The sequence below is a fragment of the Scylla paramamosain genome, chromosome 3 (assembly GCF_035594125.1).
Source record: "Scylla paramamosain isolate STU-SP2022 chromosome 3, ASM3559412v1, whole genome shotgun sequence".
NCBI classification, from domain to species: domain Eukaryota; kingdom Metazoa; phylum Arthropoda; class Malacostraca; order Decapoda; family Portunidae; genus Scylla; species Scylla paramamosain.
Genome location: NC_087153.1, coordinates 11,692,501 through 11,717,500, shown reverse-complemented (window position 1 = coordinate 11,717,500; position 25,000 = coordinate 11,692,501). Strand labels below are relative to the sequence as shown.

General features: G+C 42.0%; 1 long non-coding RNA gene across 1 annotated transcript in view; it reads right to left on the bottom strand.

The window, feature by feature from the left end:
* Positions 1–23,858, bottom strand: part of LOC135090345 (uncharacterized) — a 227,980-nt gene extending 204,122 nt beyond the window's left edge. The window contains exons 1-2 of the long non-coding RNA XR_010261881.1: positions 23,606–23,858; positions 17,964–18,051 (exon numbers count right to left, since the gene is read on the bottom strand). This is a non-coding gene — a long non-coding RNA (uncharacterized LOC135090345). The remainder of the gene's footprint in view (positions 1–17,963; positions 18,052–23,605) is intronic.
* Positions 23,859–25,000: the final 1,142 nt, after the last annotated feature.

Sequence of the window (25,000 nt, the reverse complement as noted above, 5' to 3'; positions counted from 1 at the left end):
TGTTGTTGTTGTTGTTGCTGCTGCTGCTGTTGCTGTTGCTGTTGTTGCTGTTGCTGTTGTTGCTGTTGCTGTTGTTGCTGTTGTTGCTGTTGTTGTTGTTGTTGTTGTTGTTATTCTTTTTCTTTTCTTCTTCTTTTCTTCTTCTTCATCCTCTTTTCTTCATCATCATCATCATCACCTTGTTCTTATTCTTGTCTTTTTTTTCTAGTTCTTCTTCCTCTTCTTCATTATCATCTTCCTTCATCTCTTCCTCCACCTTCTCCTCCTCCTCCACCTCCAATTCTTCCTCCTCTTCCTCGTCCCCCTGTCCCTCCTCCTCCTCCTTTCTTCTTTCCGTCCTTTCTTCTCTTTCTCTATTCCACTTTTCCCTCCACCACCACTACCACCACCACCACCACCACCACCACCATCACCACCAGAAGCAGTGTCTGGAAAATCAAAATTATCATGCCCTTTGCTTCCCTCCCTTTGACTTTTTTCTTTTCTTTTATCGCTCTTCCTACATCTTCTTTCCTGCATCTTTTTTTTCTAACTTCTTTTCAATTCTCATTTCTTATTCGTCTTCTTGTTCTTGTTCCTGTTCTTGTTTTTGTTCTTCTTGTTTTTGTTGTTGTTGTTGTTGTTCTTCTTCCACACACCCACCCACTCCTCATTCCTGGTCCTACTACTCTTCTTCCTCTTCCTTCTTCTTCTTCTTCTTCTCCTTGTTCTTGTCCCTGTCCTCGTCTTCCTTCTCCTCTTCCTCCCTCTCTTCTTCCTCCTTATCTTCCTCTTCTTCCTCCTCCTCCTCCTCCTCTTTTTTTTCGTTCTTGTCCTGGTCCTCCTCCTCGTCCTTCTCCTTCTCCTCCTTCTCCTTCTTCTCCTTCTCCTTCTCCTTCTCCTCCTCTTCCTCCTCCTTGTCTTTCCTCTTCTATTCCTCCTGGTGTGTGTTTTTCCTTTTGCATTCCTTTGTATTCCTCTCATTGCTTCTCCTCCTCTTCCCTCCTCTTCCTCGCTCTCCATTCTCCTTCTCCTCCTTCTCCTCCTCCTCTTCCTTCTCCTCCCCCTTCTCCTCCTCCTTATCTGCAGATTTTCCTCCCTCTCTACTGCAATACAACACTCACCACCACCACCACCACCATCACCACCACTCTCTCTCTTCTCCTCCCCCACTATCAAGTGTTATTTTCACTACGGCGTGTTGCACCAAAGGGTTAGGTAATGTTATTGTGTCTAGTGTTACGTCATACACCTCTCCTCCTCCTCCTCCTCCTCCTCCTCCTCCTCCTCCTCCTCCTCCTCCTCCTCCTCCTCCTCTTTTTCTTCCTCGTCCTCCTCCTCAGTGACTTTTTTTTTTCTAACGTAGGAAAAAGGAGGGTGGAAGAGAGAAAAAAATATATTTGAAAGAAAGTTAGCGAGAGAGAGAGAGAGAGAGAGAGAGAGAGAGAGAGAGAGAGAGAGAGAGAGAGAGAGAGAGAGAGAGAGAGAGAGAGAGAGAGAGAGAGAGAGAGAGAGAGAGTCAGACTAGGAAGTGAAGGGGGGAGAGGAAAAGATACAATACTGACCATTAACTTTATTCCCGACACAGCCTCTTCTTCCCCTCCCTCGAGCAACATTGATAAAATAGTAAAGGAAGGAGAAGAAGCTGAGGAAACGAATGGTAATTTTTTTTTCCTTGGGGCTGTAAACGTAGAAAGGAGGAGGAAAAGGAAAAGGAAGAGGAGGAGGAGGAGGAGGAGGAGGAGGAGGAGAAAGATCAGAAAGTGGAATGAACAAAAGGAAAAAAGAAAACAGTGGAGGAGGAAGGCGAGAATTAAAACGAAGATAAAGAGGAGGATGATGATGATGATGATGATGAGGAGGAGGAGGAGGAGGAGGAGGAGGAGGAGGAGGAGGAGAGCGACAAAGATCAGAAAGGCAAAGTGGAATGAAGGGAACAAAAGAAGAAAATAGTGGAGGAGGAGGAGGAAGACGAGAATTAAAACGAAGATAAAGAGGAGGAGGAGGAGGAGGAGAGGAGGAGCAGGGGAGGAGAGTGATAGATAATGAAGAGGGAAATAAAAAGTAAAAAAAAATTATATAGGAAACCTTTAAAAGCAAAAAACAATTAATCGAAGAAAAAGAAAACCAAAGGAAAAGATACGGAAAATTAAAAGAAGGAAAAGAAAGGAGAGGAAATTAAATGAAGTGAAGGAAGGAAAGAGGAAACTTGTGAGACGAAGGAGAAGAAGGAGAGTAAAGGAAAAGAAAGGAAACTACGTAGTGGCGGTCAGGGAGAGAGAGAGAGAGAGAGAGAGAGAGAGAGAGAGAGAGAGAGAGAGAGAGAGAGAGAGAGAGAGAGAGAGAGAGAGAGAGAGAGAGAGAGAGAGCAGATGAAGGGTCAAACGAAAAAAGAGTGCAAAAGACGAGGAAAGAAAGAAAGAAAGGAGGAGGAGGAGGAGGAGGAGGAGGAGGAGGAGGAGGAGGAGGAGGAGGAGCGGCGTGGACTGATGACACTCTTAATGTGAGGAAGACAGTGCTCCATTAGTTAAGGAGGAGAAGGAGGAGGAGAAGGAGGAGGAGGAGGAGGAGTGATAATCCTTACCTCCCTCATTCCCTCCCTCATAGTTCTCTCTCCCGCACACTCGCCATCTCTCTCTTTCTCTCTCTCTCTCTCTCTCTCTCTCTCTCTCTCTCTCTCTCTCTCTCTCTCTCTCTCTCTCTGCACCTTCACCGTCTCGCATATTCTTTCTTCTCTTCTTCCCTCCTATCTTTCTTATTTTCTTCTCATCGTTTTTCTCATGTTTCTCTTTCTCCATCATTTCGTCGCATAACACTTTCTTATTTCTGATTTCCTCCTTCCTTCTCATCCTTTTGTATCCTCCTCTCTCCTTTCTTCTCTCCTGTTGTTTGTCTTTCGCTTTTTCCCGCATTTCTTTCTCATGTTCATCACTTTGGTTTCTCTTCCTTGTTTTCTTTCTTTTCTTAATTTCCTTCTTCTCTTCCTTCCTTTCTTTCCTGTAGTTCGTTTTTTCCCTTTAGGTTTTCCTCATTTCTTCCTTATTTACTCCTTTTTTTCCTTTTTATCTTTTCTTGATTCTCTTTCTCCTCTTCCTTCCTTTTCTCGAGTTGGTTCTTTTTCCTTTAGATTTTCCCCATTTCTTCCTCATTTCTTCTTCCTCTTCCTCCCCCTCTTCTTCGCTCTTCTCTCCCTCTCCCATTCTGGTATTAAAGGTTCCTCTAATTGAAGTATTTTGCTTAAGAAAACAACCACGTTATAAGCCAATGGTTTTTACATTACCTGCTTATCCTTTATTTGTTAACTCATATTATGCTATCCTCTTATTTTTTTTTTTCTCTCTCTCTGTCTGTCTTTCCCTCCATCCTTCTTTCCCTTTATAGTTTCCTTTCTTATCCTTTGAATTTTCCTCTTATGTCTTTTTTTCCTTTCTCCTCAGTATTTCATCCTTTCCTCTATTTTTTCTATTTCTTTTTCTTTTCTTCCCCTTTTTTCACTCTTCCCTCAATGTCTTATCCCTCTCCTTTCCTCCTCCTCCTCCTCCTCATCCTCCTCTTCCTCGTTATTCTTCCCCAAATTTTCGTTTTCTTTTCCTTGTCCTTGCATCTCTTCCTTTTCATCTTCCTCTTCTTACTCCTTATCCTCCTCCAAATCCTCTTTCTTCATTTTTCTCTTATTTCTTTTATGTTTCCACATATATTCCTCCTCCTGCTTGTTCTCCTTGCCTTCTTCTTCTTCTTCTTCTTCTTCTTCTTCTTCTTCTTCTTCTTCTTCTTCTTCTTCTTCGTCTTCTTCTACGTCTTCTTCTTCTCCTCCTTCTTCATCGCCTCTCACTCTGATCCTGACTAATCCCATACAGACTGCTGGTGTTCCTCTCCTCCTCCTCTCCCCACCTTTCCTGTGCTCCCCTCCCCAAGCAGACACTTCTCTCTACCCTCCCATAATCCGCCCCTGACTCCCCTCTCCCCTCTCTCCCCTTCCCATTCCATCTGTGAACCCACTCAGCCCACATCCACTGCCCCGTCACTACCCAAGTTCACTTCTCTACCCCATTTTTGATAACCTTCCCTTTCTCAGCCTTTCCTTCTATAGTGTCTTGATCCCTTTGGCTCATCTATCATCCGGCTCACTCTCTCTTCACTCATCTTTTTTTTTTTTCTCCACTTACTTGCTATTTTTTTTTCAGGTAACTTTGATTGTTATTTCTAGTATCTCTTTTCTTGTCAAATTTGTAGTCCTTCTCCTTTTTCTTTCTTCGTTGAGTCCGTCTTTCTTTCCTTCAACCTTTATTTCCTTTCTCCCGTCCTCTCCTACTTTCTTTCTTCCTTTTCCCTATTTTGTTCAGTTATTTTTGTTCGCCCTTTGTTTGCAACGTGTCATTCTTTAAAATTCCTATACTTATTTGCATTTTTTTCTCGTTCGATCCCTCTGCATTCGTGTATTTCCCCATTTCTCCATTATATCTGTAATTTTTCCTTTCTTCCCTTTATTCCATCAATTCTCGCTCACCTTCCGTTAACAGCATGTCATCCTCTGAAATTACTGTAGTTATTTTTTTCTCCTTGATATACTGTACGCTAATGCTTCTCCATTTCTTAACTTCCTTCCTTCCTTCTCATGTAATCATTAGTTCTCTTCCGTTAACCGTACCTTCACCTCTATCTCTTCGTGGTCTTTCCAGAGCTCTTAACATAAAGTAGTTCATTAGTCCATAAATTATTCTTCGATTTATTTATGGACATGAAATTCAGGGGGCTTTGTCTGCGGAAATTATTAAAAATCAGGTTCTCATGAAGTTTCCTTTTTTTGGCCATTAATGATGCAGAGTCTTTCTTCAGATATCACAAGAATCATGAAAGCACTCTTGAAAACACACTTCCAGTCAATCCTATGAAAAAAAAATAAATGAAATAGTTGATTTAAGGAGCAGAAACGTTTGGAATACTACGGTTTTCCTTTGCGATAACACTTCTTCAGATAATAGTATGCCTTCCTTCGGCTGCTCCCAATAAGGTGTCGCCACTGGGGATCAATCAACCTTCTCCAACACGCCCCTCAGTCTTCTGCGCCTTCCGCAATCACACACATTACAAGCAGGTCTTCTTTCACTGCATTCATGAACCTTCTCTTAGGTCTTCCTTGCTTTCTCCCGCCGGGTAGATCCATCTCCAGCCTCCTCTTCCCCACATGCTCCTCGTCTCTCCTCCTGACACTCCTGAACCACGTCAGTCTCGCCTATTTCCCCAAACTAACCTACGTGTTGTGGCTCTAATGTATTCATTGGTAATTTATGTCTAGCCTCGTCACTTGCTGAGAAAAATGCAGTATGTTCCGTTTCATTTACTTCAGAGTCTGCTCCTCTCCCTTTCTCTATTCCTCTCTTCCTTCGTTTGTATGTAGATTATTCCTCTGATGTATTCATTGTTGATTTTGTCTAGCTTCGTCACTTCTAGCATGTAAAACGCAGCATCTTCATTTTCATTTACTTTCAAATTCACCTCTCTCTCTCTCTCTCTCTCTCTCTCTCTCTCTCTCTCTCTCTCTCTCTCTCTCTCTCTCTCTCTCTCTCTCTCTCTCCTCCTTCTCCTTCTCTTATGGCAACCGTGCATAGACAGTACACCATTATTTCCCTCACCAGTAATAAAAATCACAGCTATTCCAAACTCCGCCACTCTCCACTTCTCTCTATCTTTCTCCTTCTCTCCTTCTCCTAACCGTACATAGCCAGTGAACCATTATTTCCCTCACCATTAATGCACGTGAGGGAATGCATCACTACACATGCCCATTGCCGTGATAAAATTTGACACGAAGCACAAAACACGAACACCCGGCGCCTTATAATAACCAGTATTTCTCTTCCGGCCAGGCGATGATAGCGAGGAACGGGAGGGAGGAGAGAGGAGGGAAGGGAGGAGAGGGAGTGAGAGGAGAGAAGGCACATTAGGCAAGGGAGGAGTGAGGAGGTGAGGAGGAGAGAAGAGGGTTGGGGGGAGAGCAGCAGGTGTGTGTACGAGCCTAACCACCAATATATAATTACCGAAATGGACTCCAGAAGCAAGATCTGTCGTCTTTCTGGTGCTTTCTCTCTCTCTCTCTCTCTCTCTCTCTCTCTCTCTCTCTCTCTCTCTCTCTCTCTCTCTCTCTCTCTCTCTCTCATTTGCAGTTCTTTACCAGCAAGAGAGGGAGAAAGAGAGAGAGGGAGAAAGAGAGAGAGAGAACCAACCAGCCAGCCAGCCAGACATTCACACACAGATAGACAACCAGCCAGACACACACACACATACACACACACACACACACACACACACACACACACACACACACACACACACAGAGGGACTTTCTGCATGGGAACGGAATCACGAAACTTCACGAATTATCGCTTTACCTTCGTGGTTTAGTTGGGCTGTTAAGAGAGCCTGAAGCAGTCCACTGGAGGAGAAAGCTTGCGCAATGGTGTGGCTGCCCGGACCTGAGTACCGCACACCACCACCAACCACCACTACCACCACCACCACCACCACTACCACTACCACCACCACCACCGCAGGCAGCCTCTTTCCACTGTACGATTCATTTTCTTTTTACGGACTGTTTCAAAAGATTAAGAAAAATAGCGCACACCACCACCACCACCACATATACAAACACCACTTCGAGTACCGCACACCACCACCACCATCACCACCACCACAAATACAAACACCACTTCGAGTACCACACACCACCACCACCACCACCACCACCATTACTACCGCAAGCAGCCTTTCTCCACTCTGCTATTTCCATATACAGATTGTTTCAGAAGGATTAACAAAAATACCGCAAGCCAGCACCACCAACAACACCACCAACACCACAAGCTGTCTCTCACTACAGGACGGTTCATCTTCAATTAACAGTGTGTTTAAAAATATTAAGAAAAGCACCACACAGTAGCAACACCACAAGCATAACCACCTCTTACATCTATACGATTCATTTTCATTTTATGGGTTGTTTCAAAAAGATTAGAAAAAAAGGTCAAGAAATGATAAATAAATAACATTTTGGGGGAACTAATAAGGTTTAAGAATGACAAAAAAAAAGGGTGAAGGTTTTGAAAGAATATGTATAGTAGTAGTATTATACATCTATTACACAGAAATATTATATAATACAACACCAAAGAGGAAAGATAAACGTGAAAATACAAAAGTTTAAAAAAGATGGATCCGATTTGAGACTACTGTATCTTTGGAACCATGAAACTGAATGAAACTCTTATACTATTTGAAAAGGTTATTTGAAACTTTGTTCCCCGGATTTTTCAGGGAGAGAGAGAGAGAGAGAGAGAGAGAGAGAGAGAGAGAGAGAGAGAGAGAGAGAGAGAGAGAGAGAGAGATCGCTTAGTCTGCACTGCTTACAAATTCCGAGGGTCCTGCGTAGTCTTAAAAGTGGGACTATTTCCTTTTCTTTATCTTATCTAGTCGCCGACAAGTACAGACATGTTGTGAAGTGTTTGTATAACATTCACGATAAGTATGGTTTCTGTTTCTACTACTACTACTACTACTACTACTACTACTACTATCACTACTTTTTTCACGTGTCACGGAGACTGAGCAAGGGCACGAAAAACATAAAAAAAAAAAAGGAATGGATGAAAAAGAAAAAAAAAGCCTGATCAAATTGCTCCTTCTAAAAAAGTCAAGAACAGAAAGAGAGGGAAAAAAAAGACCAAAATAAATAAAAATAAATAAAAGCTCTTCGATTTAGTCCAGTCAGTTCCGGAAGTGTTGCTATTTCTTCTCTCAGCAATAATGTTAGTAGTAGTAGTAGTAGTAGTAGTAGTAGTAGTAGTAGTAGTAGTAGTAGTAGTAGTGAGAAAAAAAGACCTGGATGCACATAGGTATCCTCTTCCTGAACCCACAGTCCATTGTTCCTTGGGCCACAGCCAGTCTTTCCACAACATTTAATTGAAAGCCACTGATAACGCTCTGAGATACTCATATTATGCCCCTGAACACACACACACACACACACACACACACACACACACACACACACACACACACACACGGACTGAAAAACTTCTATGGAGATAACACTTCTTCCATCACTGCCACTACAATAAACTGTATCACGAATAACAACAAAAACAACAACAACAACAACAACAACAACAAGCAGGAGGAGGAGGAGGAGAAAGAGAAGAATCACCATCATCATCACCATCATCACCACCACTACCACCACCACCACCACCATAAATGTTATCACCGTCCCTCTATCATCAAAACCCTCATTACCACCATCATTGCAGTGGCACAGTGGCTCGCGTACTCTACCCACAACTCAGGGGTCCGGGGTTCGAATCTTGGGTGCAAATACGAGTAGAGTATGAGGGGAGAGGCGTCCTTTCAGTCAGGCGCCTCCATTCACGCCACGGAGAATGGAGAAGGGCACAAGGAGACAAGTTCTGACCTCAGCCTAACGGGAGGAAAAGGCTAGCAACTCTGTCCTTTGTGTGTGTGTGTGTGTGTGTGTGTGTGTGTGTGTGTGTGTGTTTTCCCAGCATATTCATCAGAAATAAGGACTGGTACCTACAATGGATTCTGTTTTTTCTCTAGTGTTTGTTTTCCTTGGCGAGAACTACTCTTACGTAAAAGGATAAACATGTAAATAAAAAAAAGTTTGCAATACATCACGAAAATTGTGTTTCATTGTTTTATCTCAGTATTAAGTAGGTTTTATGCAGTGGAAGTTTTTTTTAAGCTTCCAAAGGGGGTTTTCGTGTGTGTGTGTGTGTGTGTGTGTGCGTTCCTGCATATACTTCAGAAATAGGAACTGGCACCCTCAATAAGTTATTTTTTTCTTGGCCAGACACTTTACATAAAAAAGAAAAAAACAGATAAAAAGATAAGAAGTTTGCAGTCCTTCACGAGAATAGTGTTTCAGCGTCTTATCTCGACTAACTTAAACAAACTCTACGCAGTGGAAGTTATTGAGGCTTCTAAGAGTGTTTTCAGGTTTCTGGCGACAATTTAACAAGGGCTCTGCAGCACCAGTATGAAAAGCACCCCATGCCAACTTTCTTAAACATTTCAGCGTCTCATCTCGACAATTTTTAGTGTTCAGTTTATAGGCTCTAGTGAAAGTAATTGAGGTTTCCAAAAAATGTTTTTCCTGTTCCTAGTGATAGTTTAACAAGGATTCTACACCATCAATAGAAAAAAAACATACTTTTAAACATTTCAGCGTCTCATCTCGACAATTTTTAGCAAGCCTTGGCGGAAGTTATTGAGGTTTGCAAAGGTGTTTTCTTGTTTCTAGCGATAGTTTAACAAGCATTCTACATCACCAATAAACAAAACACACACGAGAACCTCGCCTACTGATAGTTTAACAAGTACAATACACAAAACAGACATGAGAACTTGATATAAACATTCATAAGAACATAAGAACATAAGAAATAAGGGAAGCTGCAAGAAGCGACCAGGCTTACACGTGGCAGTCCCTGTATGAAACACACCTACCTATTTCCATCTGCTATCCCCATCCATAAACTTGTCTAATCTTCTCTTAAAGCTCTCTACTGTCCTAGCACTAACTACATGATTACTGAGTCCGTTCCACTCATCTACCACTCTATTTGAGAACCAATTTTTTCCTATCTCCTTCCTAAACCTAAATTTTTCAAGCTTGAACCCGTTATTTCTTGTTCTACCCTGGTTGCTGATCCTAAGAATTTTGCTTACATCTCCCTTGTTATAACCCTTATACCACTTAAAGACTTCTATCAGGTCCCCTCTTAACCTACGTCTCTCTAGAGAATGTAAATTTAACCGCTTCAACCTCGCTTCGTAAGGAATACTCCTCATCCCTATTATTATTCAATATCACCAATAAGCAAAATACAGGAAAAACCAAACCTAATGATAGTTTAACAAGAATTCAACAACACCAACAGACAAAACACGAATGAGAACCAACCAATCATCGCTGTGGCCTTTGAAAACAGTCCTGATGAGAGAACAAAGACTTTACCAACATGAACCTATGAGAAAAAAAGAAGAAAAAAAAAAAACGCAATAACATGCAGGAAATGAACACGACTGATTAACTGCCATTCAACCTTGTCTGTACCAATGGACGGGCGACGGGCCAGGTAAAGGTGACTTGGGCAGGTGTAACAGCATCAAACAGCATCAAACAACGTCATCAAGTCTGCACGAGTGGCTGACTGAAGGCTATAGGCACTGGCACCGTTAGATCGATTGTTTGTGTGGCAGGAATGTGATGGGGAGTGACAGGTGTTGTTTTCTTTCACTTTTTTGGGGGTGTCTCTTTTATTTCCAGAGGGACACAAACTCTCTCTCTCTCTCTCTCTCTCTCTCTCTCTCTCTCTCTCTCTCTCTCTCTCTCTCTCTCTCTCTCTCTCTCTCTCTCTCTCTCTCTCTCTCTCTCTCTCTTCGGTGGTTATTACGATGGAAGAATTGCAGGACATCTATATGGAGTGAAAAGAATGAGGTTTGGATCTATTCTTTGTCTCTAATGGGAGTGGCATTACGGGGGATTTTTGTCTGTACGGACATGTGAGAGAGAGAGAGAGAGAGAGAGAGAGAGAGAGAGAGAGAGAGAGAGAGAGAGAGAGAGAGAGAGAGAGAGAGAGAGAGAGAAACAGGATATTACCACATTTAGTATCTCATATAACACGTCCCTATCAATAAGGAGGAAAAGAAAATAAAACTGATGTATGAAATAAAATAAAGTTAAAAATGGAGTAAATAAATAAGAAAGGAAAAAATTGTGAAAATCTAACGTTTTTCTTTTCTTTTGTCTTTTTTCCCATATTTTCCTATTCCTCGTGTGTGTGTGTGTGTGTGTGTGTGTGTGTGTGTGTGTGTGTGTGTGTGTGTGTGTGCCACCATGAGCTCGTCTGTGATTGGTCGAGCCGTGTAAGAGAGGCAGCCAATGAGCGCTCGCTGAGTCCTCCTTCATTACCGGCTATTCATCACCATTCTCTCTCTCTCTCTCTCTCTCTCTCTCTCTCTCTCTCTCTCTCTCTCTCTCTCTCTCTCTCTCTCTCTCTCTCTCTCTCTCTCTCTCTCTCTCTCAGTAACGGTATAATTTGTGATTTATTGTTTTATTTACAAAACGAAAGAAAAAAAAATTTTTTCTCTCTCTCTCTCTCTCTCTCTCTCTCTCTCTCTCTCTCTCTCTCTCTCTCTCTCTCTCTCTCTCTCTCTCTCTCTCTCTCTTCTTCACACACATACCCTACGCCTCACATTTTTCTCTTCTCTTCCTTTTCCATCTCTCCTTGCATTTTCACTCTTCACTTTCATTTATTCTTCTTATTTTATATATAATCTCATCATTTTTATGTCGAAGTTTGTATTTTTTTCTCTGTGGTGATTCTTTTGTGGTGATTCATTTTTCGTTACTATTTTTTTGTTCTTATACTTTTTTTTTTATTTTATACCAGAAGCTTCGGTACGGCCTATTCACTCTAACATCTTCCTAACACTTTCCCATTTACTCGTATGCTCTAACTAAGTTTCCCTTTTTTTTATATATATATTTCAGGCCCTATTTCTTTCAAATAATTTTTTTTTTTAACTCTACTTTCCTGTCCCTAACACACACACACACACACACACGTACTCTATCTCCCCGTGGACGTCTCTCGTAGATATAAAATTCCTGAGTGAGAGAGAGAGAGAGAGAGAGAGAGAGAGAGAGAGAGAGAGAGAGAGAGAGAGAGAGAGAGAGAGAGAGAGAGAGAGAGAGAGAGAGAGAGAGAGAGAGACCAGTGGAGTAGGAAAAGTTAAGAAGAAACAGATCAAATATATAGTTTGGGGCAGAGATGACTTCGTAGATCAACTAGACAGACACACAGAGAGAGAGAGAGAGAGAGAGAGAGAGAGAGAGAGAGAGAGAGAGAGGACGATAGATACAGTTGATGGATAGACGCAATGAGTAATGATAGTGGTGGTGCAGGAGTTAATGAAGGTATGAAAGATGAGGTTGGGATGGTGATGATGATGGTGATGGTGATGATAATGACAGTGGTGGTGGTGGTGGTGGTTGTGGTGTTACTGGTGTTGTCGTAAAAGGCTTTGGTGTGCAGTGGTGATTTCCTAATAGTGGCGATGGTGGTGATGGTGCTGGTGCTGGTGGTGGTGGTAGTGGTGGTGGTGGTGGTGGTGGTGGTGATGGTGAAAATAGTGAATGATAGAGGAAAAGTGAGGCAGAGGTGGCGGAGCGTGTGGGCGAGGGAGAGAGAAAGAGAGAGAGAAAAAAAAAGGAGAGGGAATTTGTGGCGATAACAATAACCATGGTTGTTGTGGTAATAGTGGTGGAGGTGGTGGTGGTGGTGGTGGTGAAGAGAGGCGACAGAATGAGAGAGAGAAAGAATGGGAAAAGCGATGTGAAAGGTGAATATTAGCAAATCCATACAATGTGGCGCAGAAATAATGATGATGACCCAGATAGTGAAGGTCGTGAGAGAGAGAGAGAGAGAGAGAGAGAGAGAGAGAGAGAGAGAGAGAGAGAGAGAGAGAGAGAGAGAGAGAGAGAGAGAGAGAGAGAGAGAGAGAGAGAGAGAGAGAGAGGTTAGGCAGACAGACAGAAACAAACTGACAGACATACAAAAAGACCGACAGACAGACAGACAAACGGAAGACAGACAAACACAAACAAACAAATAAAGAAAGAGAAAGAGACACACACAAAAGAGACACGAAAAGAAACGGAAACAGAGACAGAGACATAGACACACACACACACACACACACACGAGAGAGAGAGAGAGAGAGAGAGACGGGAAGACAGAACCAAACACTCAGACAGAGGAACACAGGAGCACAGGGGCAGAGAGGCAAGTAATAATGAGAGATTTCAGCTATAACGATCCAGTAATAACACTACATAGAGAGAGAGGTGTTCTGGCGAGGGTGGCGGGAAGAGAGCAGCTGGGAGGAGGAGGAATAGTAGTGGTTATCGTAGTGGTAGGAGGAAGAGGAGGAGGAGTAGGAGGAGGAGGAGGAGGTCGGGTCCGCGGGAGGTAATGAGGTGCATCGTGAGAGGTAACCCTCGCACCATCGCTCAAGTACAAACGGAAACTTGTCTGACGCAAACTTTTAAGAAATCTCATAACTCCTTATCAGCGCTGAGGGTAAGGCTGCGTTGGGTGGGGTTGGGAGGGGGACGGTGGCGGAGCAGAGGAGGAGGGACGCGAGGGGAGGAGAGAAGGAGAGAAGAGGAAGGAAAAGGAGGCAAGGAACGCTGAACGAAAAATGGAGGCAAGGAGAGTCGAGGCGGGAAAGAAAAATGGGAGAGAAATGTATAAAGAAAGAACGAAGGAAGGAAAGTGAAAACGAAAAACTTAGCTAAAGAAATGAAGGGATGAAGTTTGGTTGGATGGATGGATGGATGGATGGAAGGAAGGAAGGAAGGAAAAGATGAACTGTTGCAGGGAAAGAAACATCTGGAGGAAAGAAGTGGAAATAAAGGAATTAGTGAAAAGAGGTGAAAAGAGAGAAAGACGGACAAGATAATGGGATGAAAAAAATAGATAAACAGGTGGGGAACGAATAAAGATTATAAGGATGTAGACGTGTGTGTGTGTGTGTGTGTGTGTGTGTGTGTGTGTGGTTTCTTTTCTTTATATTTCTCTTTATTTTTTTATTCCCTTCTATTCCTTGTGTTTGATTTTTCTGCCTTTATTCTCTCTAATCTAGTCTGTCTATTTATTTTCCTTCTCCTCTTTTCTTAACCTTTTCTTTTTTCTCTTTCTTTTCTCCTCCTCCTCCTCCTCCTCCTCCTCCTCCTCCTATTCTTCATTGCTTTTACTTTCTCCTTTTTTCCTTTACCAAATCTCTCTCTCTCTCTCTCTCTCTCTCTCTCTCTCTCTCTCTCTCTCTCTCTCTCTCTCTCTCTCTCTCTCTCTCTCTCTCTCTCTCTCTCTCTCTCTCTCTCTCTCTCTCTCTCTCTCTCTCTCTCTCTATATATATATATATATATATATATATATATATATATATATATATATATATATATATATATATATATATATATATATATATATATATATATATATATATATATATATATATATATATATATATATATATATATATATATATATATATATATATATATATATATATATATATATATATATATATATATATATATATATATATATATAGACAGATAGATAGATAGATAGATAGATGTAGATAGATAGATAGATAGATACATACATACATACATAGATACATAGATGGATAGATAGATATTTATCTCTATCAATAAATCTATCTATCCATCTATTTAACTACCTCTTCTTCTTCATCTTATTCCTCCTCTTATTCTTCTTATTCCTCCTCTTATTCTTCTTATTCCTCCTCCTCCTCCTCTTCTTCCTTCCCCCTCTCCTCTTTCCTCCCACTCACATTTCCTCCTCCGAACCTCTTCCCATCCTCTCTGTTCTCATTTCCACTCCCTTCTCTCTTATTCTCATTGACCTGAAGAAAAAAAAAATTCTCTCATCATTTATACTCTGCCTCCCATTACCAACTTTTTGCCTTATCATTCTTCTTGGCTCTTTTTCCCTCCTTCCTTCTTTCTTTCCTTCCTTTCCTTTCCTTCTGGCTCCCCCATTTTTTTTTCCTTTTTTCATTATCATTGCTCGTTCTCTCTTGGTTTTGCTCTTCTTTTACTATCGTCTCTTTCTTCCTTCTTATGATGTTCGTCTTCTCCTCCTTCTTCTTCCTTTTCCTCCTCCTCCTCCTCCAGTCACTTCTCTTTATCTTCATTCATATTTTGTTCTGCATTTCTGCAACGAAGATGAAGTGCATGAAGGAGTAGTGAGAGAGAGAGAGAGAGAGAGAGAGAGAGAGAGAGAGAGAGAGAGAGAGAGAGAGAGAGAGAGAGAGAGAGAGAGAGAGAGAGAGAGAGAGAGAGAGAGAGAGAGATCAATGAAGGAGGAGATCAAAAGCATAAAAAAAACTATAAACATTTCGACTTACAATCATTTATCTTCATTCTTTTTACCACTTCGTTCCCTCCCTGCCTCCTTCCCTCCCTCTCTCCTTCTTCTTCTGCCTTCCTCCTTCATTTCCTTTTCCTATCTCCATCCTTTTTGCCAGTCCTCCTTCTGCTCTATCCTGTCCCTCCTTCTTCCCATTCTTTCCTTACTTTTCTCCATTCCTTCTTTCTCACTACCCTTCCTCTTCTTTCCTCCCCCTTTTCTCTCTCCATTTCTTCTCTCCTTCCTTTCTGCTACCCTTCTTCCTAATTCTTCTTTCTTTCTCTCAACCATGTCCCTCTCTATCCCTCCCTCTTCTTCCTCTCCTCCTCTCCTTCCTTTCCTCACTTCTTTTTGCCCATCCATCCGTCACCACCCTTCTTCAACCGAGTCCTTCTCTCCAATCCACCCTTCTTCCCTATCTACTCCTTTTCTTCCATTCCTACTTCCCTTCTTCCCTATGCCACGTTCTTATCCCTCTCGTCCTTCTCCTCCCTTAACCATGTCCTTCTCTCCATCCCTCCCTCCTTTCCTACACTCCCTTCTCTCCATCACCCTCCCTCCCTCCCCTCCATCACTAATCAGAGAGAGAGCCAGAACTAGAAAAAATCCCCCTTCCTCCTTCCTCCCCTTCCTCCTTCCTCCCCTTCCCTCTTCCCCTTTCTCCCTTCACCCTTCCCCTTGCCATCTTCCCCTCACTACGAACACCTGAGATTAAGCAAAGAAATTCCTTTAAGACTAATTACCTGGGCGCGAAGACGGGGAAGGGGGAGTCACAGGGGAGGGGAAGACGAAAGGCAGAAAGAGGAAGAGGATGCGCTGGCAGGAAGGAAATGGAAGAAAGGAGGAAGGGATCGTGGAAGGAAGGTAGGAAAGGGTACTTACAGGAGGGTGAGGAAAAGAAGTGTGTGTAGGAGGGGGATGAAAGGAAGTTTTTTTTTTTTTAGGTCTGTAAGGAAAAGGAAGGGTTGGTGATTGTGGTGGTGGTGGTGGTGGTAGATTATTATTATTATTATTGTTATGATATGATAATAATAATGCTGTTATTGACAAGAATGTTATTGTTGTTATTGTTATTATCATTAGTTAGTAGTAGTAGTAGTAGTAGTAGTAGTAGTAGTAGTATTGTTATTATTATTATTATTATTATTATTATTATTATTATTATTATTATTATTATTATTACTATTATTATTATTATTATTATTATTATTATTATTATTATCATCATCATCATTAATATTATTATTATTATTATCATCATCATCAGCATTATTATTATTATTATTATTATTATTATTATTATTATTACTACTCCTATTACTAGTACTACTACTACTACTACTACTACTACTACTACTACTACTACTACTACTACCACCACCATCACCACTACCCTACTATTACCACAATTTTCAATAAAACTATAATCAACACCATTATTTATCCTTATCTTCATCCTCCTCCTCCTCTAAACCACCACCACCACCACCACTACCACCACAGAAACAGGAGTCACCTCGCTGTCCTGCTGACGAAGGGAGGCACAAAGTAGCTAAACGAGTATCTGCAAAAAGACGAGACTCCTCGAAAAGAATCAGAGGAGCCAATCTGGTAGAGGAGTTAAGCTGGCGCTCTCCTCCCAAGAGTTTGTATCACAGAAGCAAGGAGAGCCCAAGAAACCGCCAGATTGTTGCTGAGTTTGAGGAAAGACTTGATTCTATACCAGGGTTCGTCTTGGGTCCTAAAGCGCCCCCATTGCAAAAAAGGAGGAGACTGACGGGAAGGTTTTTGTCGTTAAAGTAAAGATCCCGTAGTTTGAAGCACGATAAAATAATAACAATAAATAAGATAAAATAGATAAATAAATAAATAAGTAAGTAAATGAATAAATAGATCGATAGATAACCTAGTGAATAAATGAATAAATAAATAGGTAAATAAAAAAAAATGTCTCTTACTTTAACATATTCAACGAAGATAAGGCATAAATCACTATTCGAATTAGGCACAACTATCTACAACTTTTGGTATTTGAATTTATATAGATACTTCATAGTTATTAAAGAGAAAGATATGCGACTCACTAATAAATGAAGTTCAACTCCATTTATTAACCTAAGAAGTTATGTACGTATTTTGAAACACTTCTTATCTCTTAAGGGGTATTTTCACAGACTACAGGGATGATAGGCTGGATTTCATGGGTGCTGCTCTCCAATGATAACATAGATTACCCTCGTTTAACTACATATAACTATAATCATAAAAACACCCATGAAAATTCCACTAACCTCCAAACGAGCTTATTAAATATTTAACTATTATGGCTTTTCATCTTAATAGAATTTCGTGCAAACTTAAAGTGTAGTTCCGAAAGACACAACCGAAGACAAAGAATGATCAAGCAGAACACTTGAAATGTTTTGTTGTGTGCAGTGTTTATTATTGTTCTGCAAGGTTGTTTACGTTTACTAAAGTCGGAAGAGTCACACTGTCATCAGTAGTCGGTGGGTTAAGAGAAGTCGAAAGTAGTGGAGATACTAAGCTGCCCACACCTTGAAGAACACGGTCTCTGGTCAGCAGTCAAGGAACCCTCCCTAGTCACCACCGCTTCCTCGCTGATGGATATAGTATTTTCACGACTAATCCATTTGTATTCTGACTTCTCTCGTTTTACTCTACCTGCACCCTTGACACACAAATTAGATGAACAATAAAAAAAATAATAACAAATGAATAACAATTATCGCCCAAAAATTAATAAATGAAATGAAAAAAACAAAGTACGAACGTTATACACGCACGAATAACATCGGCAGGAGTAATAAAGTGCTACGAAAGAAAACACATTCTGGAAAATCCCTAAAGAAAATTAAACCATCTGGGAGGACACCGCCAGACTGCAATATAATACATCCTAACATGAATAACAACGTGAACAGCTGAGTCATATTTACATACCACGCCTCGGCCTTGGCTGGGGGAGGCACTGCTGTGGTGGTGGCCAGGGTCAGTGGATGTGGCAACCTACAGTTTGGATTCCACTCTCCTGCAAATGGATGAAGGAGAGGACACGAGTACACATTGCGATGGGTAACTGTCTTATTTTTAATGTTGAACTATAACACTGTTTTTGTTTTTCCTGTATCTGTATTTCATTCTGCTTATGACTTGGAATGTTTCAAAAGATTAAGACAACTCAAAAACTAAATTGGATGACTCTTTTGGTTCTCCTCCTGTTTCTTTTTTTAGGGGATGACATGATAACCAGGTTTTTTTGTCCATTTTGTTTGCCCTTGGCCTCACTCCCTGACACGTAAAAAAGAAAAAAAAAAAGGGGGAAGGGGGAGAAAAGAAAAAAAGAGAAGACTTTATTATTCTCCTCACACCAACATGTTTTACATAATACAGTTAATATATTTTTCCTGTGAGTCCTTTTTTTTTTCTCTCTCTCATGTAGATAGCCAAGCTGATTAAATAAACTGTTTTACTGATAAGATTATATATAAGCACCACTTTTTTTTTTTTCATTTCTACTGGACGAAAACAGAAAAAGAGAAAATCGTTAAGTACTGTTCCCAGCCCTCCACTACACCACAGTATATTTTACACTTTGTATGTGTGTGTGTTAACTTTGCTTTACTTTTACTTTACTTACTTTGAAAAAAAAATATCTATAGCACACACAGAATACAGGAACGTATTACTACACATCCTCAATCCTCACAAGACAATCCTATTCACGACACACACGGAGTACAGAGACACAGCACTACACATCCCCAATCCACACACTACACATCCCCAATCCCCACACTACACATTCCCAATCCCCACACTACACATCCCCAATCCCTCACAACACAGTCCTATTTATGACACACACGCAGCAAGGAGACACACTAATACATGTCCCCAATCCCGCGTCCTAGGGGGAAAATAAGCACAGTGACAACACTAATACCAGTGATCCCTATAATAACAATTCCCGGTATTACTTCCCATAACAGTAATTCCCCGCGGCATTAGGTCCACGCTAACGACTGACGCGCCATTAACTCCCCGCCGCCTTCACCCACGAGGTACATGGTTGTTTGATTTCTCGCGCGTGTTGCTCCTCAAGGCATCAACTTCTTCGCTGCCGTGTGTTCTCCTTAACTCTCTGCTTGCTATTCCTCAAGATTATTAAGCCTTTCACTGCTATTTGATACATCTTTCCTTAATTACTAACCACTCTGAGACATCTTTATTTGTTTTGTAGCCACCTCCAATCATTAAACTGGCTAGAAATTGTTAAAATCTATTCCTTTTAAATACCCTTCATTCTTGTAGATGCTTATAAAGATTTCACACATTACTTCCAGTGTTGTTAATTGTTTCATATCGCAGTGAATGGGTAAAAATGTGTACTAGCTTAGAGAATAATTTTGAAAGGCAACACTGTAAGCAAAAATAGTTAAAATTTTCAAGGCTGACGTTTTATTTATTTATTTTATTATTTTTTTTTTCTAGTACATTCATTTGAAAGATAAGTGTAAGCAAAAAGCAATAGTACAATAATTCAAACTTTTTCATGTGAAGTTTTACGTTTGCCCAATAAACTCACGTAGGAATAGTAAAATAATTGGAGTCATATTGCCATCAGCAGTAATAAAAAAAATGTTAAAAAAATGAGAAATAAATAAAGCTATATAAAGAAGTATGATAAAATTTAGAGTTATATTCTGAGAAAACAGTTGTGCAAAAAACAAGTGTGCAAAAGGTCAATGGGAAAGATCTGTCTCGCAATGAGATGGCTAAGTGCCGCGCTGCTACTTGCCACGAGACACACAAACCAGTGCATGTATTTTGAGACGCTTAGTTCACAGGAATCATGAGAACATCCTTGAAAATTGCAGTAACACACACTCGAGCCTTAAAAGTAGTAGAGATGAGACACCGAAATGCTCGAGAATGCTGTGTAGATACATCATTAATCCTGTGTGGCTTTGCATTTCAACTACTAACACCAACATTACCATTATCATTTTGTCATTCTCTCTCTCTCTCTCTCTCTCTCTCTCTCTCTCTCTCTCTCTCTCTCTCTCTCTCTCTCTCTCTCTCTCTCTCTCTCTCTCGTGTACCCTCTGTCCTCTCAGTCTCTTCCTCCTACCCGTCTTATCTCTTTTCTACAGCTCTCCTCTCTATATTCCTTTAGTTATCTGTCTCTCCTTTCTCCTCCGTCTTTTCTTTGTCCTCTCTTCCCCTTGTCTCATATCCCATCTCCCCTTTACTTTGTCATCCTTTCCTACTCTCCTCTTACATCTCTGTAATGTTCTACTCCTCCTCCTCTTCCTCCTCCTTGTGTCAGCCTTCCTAGCCAAGTCTCCCACCACCACCACCACCATCACCACTCAAAAAACGCCACCTCACGGAAACACAGTCACATTGAGGTGAATTTTATGTATCAAGATTTGGACCCGGGCAGCAGGAGACACTGATAACACCGCGACTTCCATACACAAGCGCCCCTGGGTCCTGTGACGGAGTGCAATAAGGGCCACATTTACCCTTCAGCCTCCAGGTCTCCCTTGTGTTCGCCCCCGCAAAAGAAAACGGGAATCTACGGGGAACTGGAGAAGAAGAAGACGAGTTATATTTTTCTTCGCGTTTACACAGATTAAAATCAAATATTCTTCAGGAGTTGACGACAGACTCCGGGTTCTGTTTGACTTGCCTCGCCAGGAGATTCTCAGGTTTTAGAGTGTGCCGGGGGATGGAATGGAATGAAAGGGAGGAGGGTGCGGAATGAAGAGTTGGGAATTCATGACTCGACATACACACACGCTACACTGTCAGGAGATCCGCAGGTTTTGGAGAGTACAGGGAAGAGAATGAAATGAAAGGATCAAGGGTACGGGGTATAGAGTAGAGGATTCATGACTCGAGATGCACACTACACTGCTCCTTCTTTCTTCCAACGCCACCCTATCTCAAGCCCCGCCGCCCTCCTCTCCGTCCAGCCCGCCTCATTACCTCGAACAAGCACCAGCCCTAACCTCAGAGTCTCTCTCAGTCTCTCTCCCCTGACGCTGCGGCACTGAGTGAGTTGGGAGCAGACACACACCCATCCACTCACCCACCCACTCTCCCACCCACACACACACACACACACACACACACACACACACACACACACACACACACACACACACAGTAATGTAAAGAAAACAAATGAATAAATGGAAAAATAAAAAGTGGGAGTCAGAAGCAATTTATATTTTTATCAAGTCCCTCTCTTCCTTCCTCTCCCCCTCCTCCTCTGGTTCTCCAACACTATCATCATTGGTGCCACTTTCAGCATTTTCTCATTTCCTGCCCCTATTGTGATGAACAAAGAAGACCTGAATTTGCTGATAGAACGTCTGCCTCTCTTATTACGAAGCGCCCAGTACCGGAGTTGTCCACCTTGTCATGGCCTTCCTGTCTGTCTTTCATGGATTGTAATTTCATGTTTTTTTTTCTTTCTTTTTGATCTGTTAAGTTTGCAGCATCCCTTGAACCCCTACAAAGCAGCCACTTTCGTCCCCCAACATCTTTCCTCCATACCCAAATAACTTCCTTCTAGTTTGTTAAGTTTACAGCATCCCTTTTCATCCTACCACGCAACCTTTTTTGTCCCTCAATACATCGCTCACATACCCCAATAACCTCCTTCCTACACTGCTCATTCAACCCCCACTACCATTAACCTCCCATCACTATCCACTCCACCCTTCCACAACCCAACCATCTAAGTAATGCAGGAACACAAGGGGAAAAAAATTACAAAGCTCTTTTCCTCATTTCTTTCTAACCAACACACACTAACACACACTGGATCCTTTTCACGAGCTTTCCTTCCCTTACATCCTACTTCCAAAATTCTCTCTCTCTCTCTCTCTCTCTCTCTCTCTCTCTCTCTCTCTCTCTCTCTCTCTCTCTCTCTCTCTCTCATCGTCCTGCTCTTCTTTTACCTTCTCTTCTTTTCCCCTTGGCGGGCTGAGCTGTTCCCTCCCCTCGCTCCCTAATCAAGAGTGACGTGAGATTTTCTGAAGCAATATCTTGGGGGATTCCAGCGGAGGATTAAGAGCAAAGTCAGTGATCTCGGCAAGGGCGGGGAAGATGGATTTCTATGGAGGATGTATAAAGGCAGAGGGATTTACTTAAAGAGAGTTCCCTTTTTACCGTGATTTTATTAAGGTGTATGGGAGAGAGAGAGAGAGAGAGAGAGAGAGAGAGAGAGAGAGAGAGAGAGAGAGAGAGAGAGAGAGAGAGAGAGAGAGAGTGTGTGTGTGTGTGTCAGCCACCATAAAAGCATAAGCCCTCTTAGATTCATTTCCCCATTCAACAAAACAAACAAAAATAATATTGAACGTCTTGAGAAGTAAAGAGTTTTATCATTACAATGTTTTTTTTTTTATTACTGGTTTTGTTTTTCCTTCTTAATTCCTTCTCCTCGTACTTACTCGCTCCCTTTCAGTGTCTCCTTATGATAATACGTATACAGTGTTAGCGGTGTTTGCGGGTTCTCTCTCTCTCTCTCTCTCTCTCTCTCTCTCTCTCTCTCTCTCTCTCTCTCTCTCTCTCTCTCTCTCTCTCTCTCCAGGTTCCCCCTGCCCTAAGCTGTTAGCGGTTCAACACACCATCGCGTGAAATGAGGTGCGCGCAAAAAAAAAAAAAAAAATGAAACTATACCGTCTCATTAACTCCTCCCCTCTAATCCACGCTAATCACTCTACGCTGTAATTTGTCTTTTCTCTCTCTCTCTCTCTCTCTCTCTCTCTCTCTCTCTCTCTCTCTCTCTCTCTCTCTCTCTCTCATTACGTATACATCCCGCTAGACACTTTGTTTTCCCTTATCATCTCAGCCACTCCCTCCCTCGTTACTGACACCAGGCATCGCTGTGTCTTTCACTCATCTTCCTTCTCTTCTCCTCAAACTTAAATTGAGGGTTTCTGCTCCTCTTTCGACATTAGTTTTATTGGAAATGGAGACAAACCTTGGAGTGTATGATAAAGGATGAGAGAGAGAGAGAGAGAGAGAGAGAGAGAGAGAGAGAGAGTACTAAGGATTACAACAGATTACAGTTCTACGGAGAAATCTAAGTTTCCACAGTTCACCTTCCCAAAGTTTCCCCAGGTACCCATTTATCGACGAACCCGAAGGAAGGATGAACAGGTGATGAGCTGCACGTCGACTACCCGAGCCCGGCTTCGAACCGAGACCCACGGATTCGTACCCAGGCGGGCTAAGCACTACACCACGATTTACAGGTGTACAATGTTCCCATGGGTGTTTTTTTTTTTTTCCTATTGCTGATGAGAGGTCTTATTAAGTTGTCATTAGAATCATGAACACACGCAGAAAAGCTCCCAGTAACTTCTACTAAAGCATGTTAAAAAGTAGTCGAGATAAGGTTTCGAAACACTTGCGAATGAACCCTTAAGTTTGTCAGTCCCACAGCCCTGTCTTTCCTTCATCATTGGCAAAACATGGATAGTTTGAATACTTTTCTTTCGTCACTCTTGCTAACGTTTACTTTGAAGTCTTCGTGGTCAAGAAAAAGGGCATCGAAAACTTACTATTCGGTTGCGTTTGGCTCCTGTGAGATTGATTGTGTCCTGCACCGCCGCGACACTCACTCAGTCCAGCGCGTCCACTGCCTCCACAACAAAACGACCGTGGATTTCGCCTTCCCAACGGCACCACCACCACCACAACCACCACCACTCTTTACTAGTATTTCACTGTTGCAATATCCCATTATTCTCTTCATACGGACAATTCTACAAGCAAAAGACGGAAAGACTCTCGGATGATACTGATGAGAGAGAGAGAGAGAGAGAGAGAGAGAGAGAGAGAGACGGCGCCGTTATCTGCTAGCCCCACGTGTCCCTGATAACTGCGTACCCAAGCGCGAACTCAAATCCTGCTGAAATGACTCATGATTAGCGGAACTTTTGCTCGTTTCGTTCAACAAGGCTTCATAAACTTACAAAATGCATTATGACTGAAAAAAAGGCGGGGAAAATTAGGCGCCTCTGAACACCAGCGCCTTTGAACACCAGCATCTTTGAATACCAGCATCTATGAACACCAGGGCCTTTGAACACGAGCATCTTTTAACACCATCGCCTTTGAACACCAGCATTTTTTAACACCAGGGCCTTTAAACACCAACATCTTTGAACACAAGCATCTTTGAACACCAGTGCCTTTGAACACCAGTGTCTTTGAACACCAGCACCGCTGAACACCAGCATTTTTGAACACCATCGCCATTGAACACTAGGACCTTTGAACACCAGCGTCTTTCCGCGGGTTGCCTGCTGCGCCGCCACACTCAGCCAAGGATGACGACATGCTTTCCCCTTCAGCGGCACATTTATTTATTCAGTATTTACAATTCATGGAGGCGAAACAAGCCATATCTCTCTCTCAAGCAAAGCAAAAAACAATATTCCACATACAGAGCAATATCTCTATTTCTCATTGCAGAATTTCGCTTTTCTCGTGTTCCCTATTCCAGTGCGTTGGTGTAAATTGCTTCTTGTTTCTGTTTAATGCACATTTTGACTCTCATTTGCCTGATTGCCGGACCCCCGCACCTGACATTCACTTATCTATTCGCCCACGTGTTTCGTGCGGCGCCTGGCGATGGGACAAGTTTGGCCCCGGGACGCTGTTATCGAGTCTCATTAACGAAACACGAATATATCAAGCCGCAAGGATGCTGGCTATTGTATACAACTTATTGCGCAGTGCAGTGTTGCAGTGGAACTATAAACTCCCTCACTTCTAAATTATGTTGAGTAAACGTTCAACAAATGAGCAGCAAGGCTTCTAAGAGCGCAATGCTGAATAAAAGTGCTACATTCCGGCCAAGTGTTGCGCGGTAATTCTGCTGGAGACAACGCTCGGGGGATAAGGTGTTGCTGGAATGCTGGCGGAGACTTGCGGGAGGCAGCGTTGCAGGG